Genomic DNA, 6,197 nt, shown 5'->3' with positions numbered 1-6,197 from the left:
TTATTTATTTGCTTAAATTTTTCCCTCTTTTAACAACTGGGATCTAGAAGGAAGAGCAAAGACCAGAGAGTGGCCAAAATTATTGGGGCAGCTATTGCTGCCAGTTTAAGGCCTGTATCAGGAAAAGGAAGTCTTACTCATATACAGTGCCACCCAAAGGTAATAAAGGAGGTCAGAATTGCTTCCACTGTGGAAAGCTGGATCACTTCAGCAGATAGTGTCACTGACGAGAGCCACAGATCGGCAAAAGAGTACAGAGGAAGCTCTCACTCACTTGTGTGTGGATCTGAAGGACATTTGGCCAAGAGCAGCCCACATCAGGTCCTCGTGGCTGACAGGACTGACAGACCCCAGCTCCCAGCTGGAAACAAAGGAGGACACTTCAACGATTCAGATACTCCCAGAAAAGCCATGGGTGAGCATTAACATTACTGGTAAGTACATTCATTTTCTCCTGGACACAAGAGCTTATTATTTGGTCTTAAAAGCCTTCTGAGGTCCCAACTCTTCTCACTATTTCTTAGTTGTTGGAATTGATGGAAAACTTCATAAGCAGTTCCTTACTTCATCTCTGCCTTGCATGTTGACTTCTGAGCTGTAAAACAAGCCAGTGGTAGATAGAATTTGCTCCAGGACTTAAGAACAATAAATGACATAGTTGAGCCTCTATATCTTGTGGTTGCTAACCTTTATACTATAATAGACAAAGCACTAGTCAATAAGCCTTTTATTTTAAGAATTACCTTCCCTGTGTAACTTGATTTGTGCCACTGTGAGCACTTCTACTTGGAATATTATTGCTTTTAATTGTTGACTCATGTACTTTTAAATTCTTAGTTAAATTTGTATCTTCTAGGCTGCAACAGTTCCATGATACAGCTGCAAAGATATGAACATGTATGGCTAAGCACAACTGATAACAATGCATCTAAATCCCAAAATCAATCTCCACAATAGTCTACATGTTTCCTATTGCCAAAGGGGCCCTTTAGAGTAGTGAGAGAAGATCTTCACCCTGAAACCTACAGCATCCCTTTTCAGCAGGAAGTAGCTAAGAGAATACACTGTCCCCTTTTCCTTATGAATCAGGGTGAAGTCTCTCTCAGGGAGGAGTGATAGGGAATGGCAAAGGACACACTGACAAAGGAAATTAATCAGAACTGGTTTTGACAAGCACTGTGGCAATGGGACAATTAAAACAGACTTTCAAGGAATATTCAACCTGAATCCTTCTGATCATATGGAGATTTTTGAAAGTATTTCTTTGAGTTTATTATGTTTTATTTGTTTGTTTGTGTATAAAGGACACTCGTCTAGATTATAACATAATTATGATAAAAACAAAAGGGGGGAATATGGGAAGCCAATACTAATGATTTGTAGTAAACGGGATGCTATTTAAATAAATAAAGGGGGGAAAATGCAAATATGAAAGCAAGGAAAAGGACTTTAAAGAAAACATAAAAATGGCAATGCGTGAGATAGGGAAAATCTTTTATCCACAGCTGTTAAGAAGGTGAGAGAAGGAAAAACAGCACAGCCTTCAGCCTTAGAACTTACTAGTACAGCAATACTGGGAATTTCCTTATTTCGACATCATTATTGAACTTAGTAGACAACAGTTGTCACTTGGGGTTCTTGAGGAAGTTCTATACCCTCTTTCTGGTGTATGCTCTTAATTGGAACGAGGAGAAATCTAGAAATTAAGCAAATTCAGATTTGCTCTTTCATTATTAATAACGTCTGAGGATAATGACCCAAAGGCACTCCCGGGATCTGCCCACAAAACCAAAGCCAAACCAAACCAAACTCAAACAAGTTGGCAAGTTGAGTCATGGTATTACTGTGTGGTCAATGCCCTAGCTCATTCTTCTTGCTCAAGCTAAAGAATTGAGTATGCAGAAGAAACTAGAGGAGGTGCCTGAGCCACCAAGTACACCAAACACAGTGTATAGCAATTACAAGGTTCTTTAGGAGAGCATAGTTTAGTGCACAGTGCATTAGTGTGCAGGCCGAGAGTTCAGACCAAAGCTTTTGTTAGAGCACAAAGCCAAGAAGAAAGATGTAGAGGCAGAAGTGAAGGTAAAAAGTAAAGATAGATTTATTGAGAGAAGTATATCCCGAAAGGGTCAGGCCCATCCTGCCTAGAAAGAAAGCAATGAAAGAGAGCTCATGCCATGGAAGTGAAGGTGGATATAATGCTCCCTCTTCTGGGTGTGCTTTGGGACTAGAGTCTGGGTTAATGAGACAATCCCATGAAGAGTTCAAAGTTTGATAGGCAATTCTTATTCTAGTCCACTGTCTTTGTTGTTCTTTTTGTGTATAAAGCACTAATTCCATGCTTGTCAATATCTGCTTCCTGGTTCTGAATGACCTCACCATGTATGTCAGAATAGAACTATGTACCACAGGGTTTCCAATGACTAATTTCTCATAAATAGATTACTAAGCTTTCCTCTCAAAGTGCCTCTGGGTGGAATCAACCCTTCATCTTTTTCTTTTAGCCGCTGAGTGCCGTACAAGGAATCAAAGCAAATGAAAAGTCGAAATAATCTCTGAATTCTGAGTGGGTCTGAGGCTCTAACAGTACATGGAAATGCTGTTAGAAGTGAAATCATGCTGAATCCTATAGGAGCCTGTTATTAGGGTAGAAAGAGCCCACGTCTAAAGAGTTAAACATATGGGTTCAGGTTTGAGTTATGCCTATGCAAATGAATTAAACTTAGGCAAGTTACTTAGCACTCTGAATCACAGAAGTTTCATCAGCAAACAAGAAAGATGAAGCTAAGGATTGAGAATGCTAATGCTCACAGGAGGTCAATCGATATGAATATATTTTGTTAATTCTGAAAGATGGGCAATTTCCTCTTGTAAAAACCTGCTGTAGGATCATATATGGTTTGGTTTCAACTTGACAGTACAAAACAACAAAACATAATGCAAATATTTGTCATTGAGAAGAACCGATGCAATTGTTTGTAGGGCGATCTGAAGCATTCCCAGTGTTATAAGTCTCCCTATATGGGGGTCCTTGGCTTCATGGCTGCAGGGCCAAACCAAGGGCCAAGCAGGACAAGAGACTTTGTAGTATACAAAACTTCAAGCAGAGAAAATAATTTTCTTAGCTCTCTGCAACAGAAGGCTGACCTGCAAGCCTCTGCATATAAGTGGTGCAAACAGGAGGTCCTGATCTCCTGACACACCAGAGACAAACAAGAGTACTAAGCTGCAGGAGAAAAAGTGAGGGGAGGGGAGACTCTGTGAAGAGAGCAAGCACTCGCCATTGACCATGGGGAGGCAGGACTGAGGCATCCCCGGGTTATAGGTCCATCCATCTGGGGAGATGGGACTGAAGCATTCCTGGGGTTATATGTCCCTCCATTTGGAGGACCTTGTCTCTGCAGCTGTGGGGCCATTGCAGGTGCCAAACAGGACAAGAAACTTTATAATACAGAACTTCAAGCAAAGGAAAGAGTTTTTGTAGCTCACCGAGGGAGAGAGAGAGAGGGGCAGGGGCTGGCTTGAGACCCTTTGCATGAAAGCTGCTTGAGCTGGCAGCCTTGATCTCTAATCTAATGACATTCCAGAGACAAAGGAAGACATTAAGCTCCAGGAGAAAAGGTGAATGAGAAACTACTTTGGTAGAGCATGTGGTCTCACACCACTCAGCCACTTTATACATGAAGAAGACCTATAGAGTTGGTGTCAGGGACTACTTGAAGGTGAGATTCCTACAGGGCTGCAGAGCAGAACCGAGAGAACCTCAAGCACTTTAGGAAAGGCAAATTTTCCATGAAAGGAAATCTCACCAGATTTTAATTTACTTTAGCAACTAATTAGCAAGATTATAAAGAAAATAGACACACTAGAAATGACCTAACACTTATCAAGAACTTCACATAATGTCAAGAAAGCAACAAGCACCTTCAAACACTGTGAAAAAAAACAAATTAAGCCTTCTAAAAAAAAAAAGCAGAGACTATTAGAGGCCTCATGAATGTCCCAGAATCAAGAAGGGATGTGATATATGTTGATACAGAGACCTTTGAACGGCTACAAATGAAAGTATAAATGATGGAAGAAACGATGGAAGTCACAAATAAAGGGATTAATCTAGATGTTGTTGTTGATTGTTGTCAAGTCTATAAACAAAAGGCCTGAAGCCTTTCTATAACTATGGTCATTTATCAAAGTTCATAGAGTTTCCAGAGGCATGTTGTATAGGAAGTGGATGCCACTCCTGCTTCCAAAACCTAGAGTGTAGAGAACCAGAAAAAAAATATTGATGAGAAGTTATTTGAACAGCTGTGAAAGAAGGGGCAAATGATGGAAGAAACATGGAAACCACCAACAAAGCAAATGCTCCAGAGACACGGTGCCAGAAGAAATACATTGATGTGGAGGAACTTGCACAAATACAGAAGAAAATGCAAATAATTAAAGAAAGAATTGAAACTACAGATAAATAGGTGCAAGAACTTAAAATATCATGACAGGTAGAGAGGGTACTGACAACACAGTACTAGAAATAACAAAAAGGCATCAAAATTCATTCCAGAATATTAAGACTGAAATGGCAGAAGTGTCCAATAGGCTTGAAGGACAAAAAATGTAGAACAGAAGAGATGAAGCAAAGACTCATTGAAGTGGAAGAAAAGAACCTCAATGGAAATGTACTACAAGAAAAATCAGAGATGAGATATAAAGAAAATGAATAAAATATTAGAATCATATGGAATGACATCAAAAGGAATAACATACATATTATTTGAATTCCAGAATATGAGAGGGATAGGGAAATCATTGAGAAAATTGTAGAAGACGTAGAAGAAAACTTCTCAAGTATTATGAAGAACAAGGAGATCTACAGTCAGGAAGTTCAGTGAACACCAAATAGATGAGATATATCATTATCAAATATATATCATCATCAAATTCTCCAAAATAAAAGATAAGGATAGAATGCTGAAAGCAGCATGAGAAAAACAGAGTGACCTACAAAGAAAAAGCAATTAGATCACATACTTATTTTTCAGCAGAAACTATGTGAGCAAGAAGACAATGAGATGGCATGTACAGAAAGTTCAAAGAAAACAATTGCCAACCAAGGATCTTGTACCCAGCAAAGCTCTCTATCAAATATGAAAGAGAAATCATATCCTTTGCAAAAAAGAAAGAACTTACAGAATTTGTGAAAACAAGATCAAACCTACAGGAAACTTTAAGGGATGTGCTTCTCACAGAGACACTGAAGGAAAGTAGACGGACCATGTAAAAAGAACAACAAACAAGAAACAATAAAAAAACAACACAGCAAAATGGCAATGATAAAACCTGGCCTGTCAATAATCACAATTATTGTGAATGAACTAAATGCACCAATCAAGAGAAAAAGAGTAGAAGAATGAATAAAAATTTTTAGAAAGGCCTATCAATATGTTGTCTACAAGTAAATAAAAAGCACCTGATCAGTAAAGAGATGGTTAAACTGTCAGTATATGCAGATGATATGATAGTGTACACAGAAAAACCCAAGGACTCAACAAAAAACGTGTTAGAACTAGCAGATTAATTTAGTAAAGTCATGGATACAAGATTAACATCCAAAAGTTGGTGGTATTCCTCTACAATAACAAAGAGGACTCAGAGAAGGAAACCAAGAAACCAAGACCACTTACAATAGCCAACCACAGATTGAAATACTTGAGAGTGAACCTAATTAGAGATACAAAATACCTATACAAAGAAAGCTACAGAACACTTTTGCGAGACACAATAAAAGACATAAATAAATAAATAAATGTTCACTGTTTATGGATAGGAAGACTCAATATTGTAAAAATGATAGTTCTACCAAAAGCAATCTACATGTTCAACACAATTCGAATACATATACCAAACCTATACTTGGGCCAAGAGGCAGTCATCAGAACAGAGCAGGGAGACACTGGATGGTTCAAAATCAAGAAAGGGGTCCGTCGGGGATGTATTTTGTCTACATACCTTTTCAATCTGTATACAGAACAGATCATCCGAGACACTGGGCTGTATGAGGAGGAATGTGGCATCAGGATTGGTGGAAGAACCGTCAACAATGTGCGTTATGCAGATGACACAACCCTGCTTGCTGAAACTGAGGAGGACCTGAAGCACTTGCTGCAGAAGGTCAAGGACTGCAGTCTTCAATAAGGATTGAA

The sequence above is a fragment of the Elephantulus edwardii genome, unplaced genomic scaffold (genome assembly GCF_000299155.1).
Source record: "Elephantulus edwardii isolate Elephantulus edwardi_28Jun2011 unplaced genomic scaffold, EleEdw1.0 scaffold00007, whole genome shotgun sequence".
NCBI classification, from domain to species: domain Eukaryota; kingdom Metazoa; phylum Chordata; class Mammalia; order Macroscelidea; family Macroscelididae; genus Elephantulus; species Elephantulus edwardii.
Note: the sequence above shows the minus strand (reverse complement) of the source record.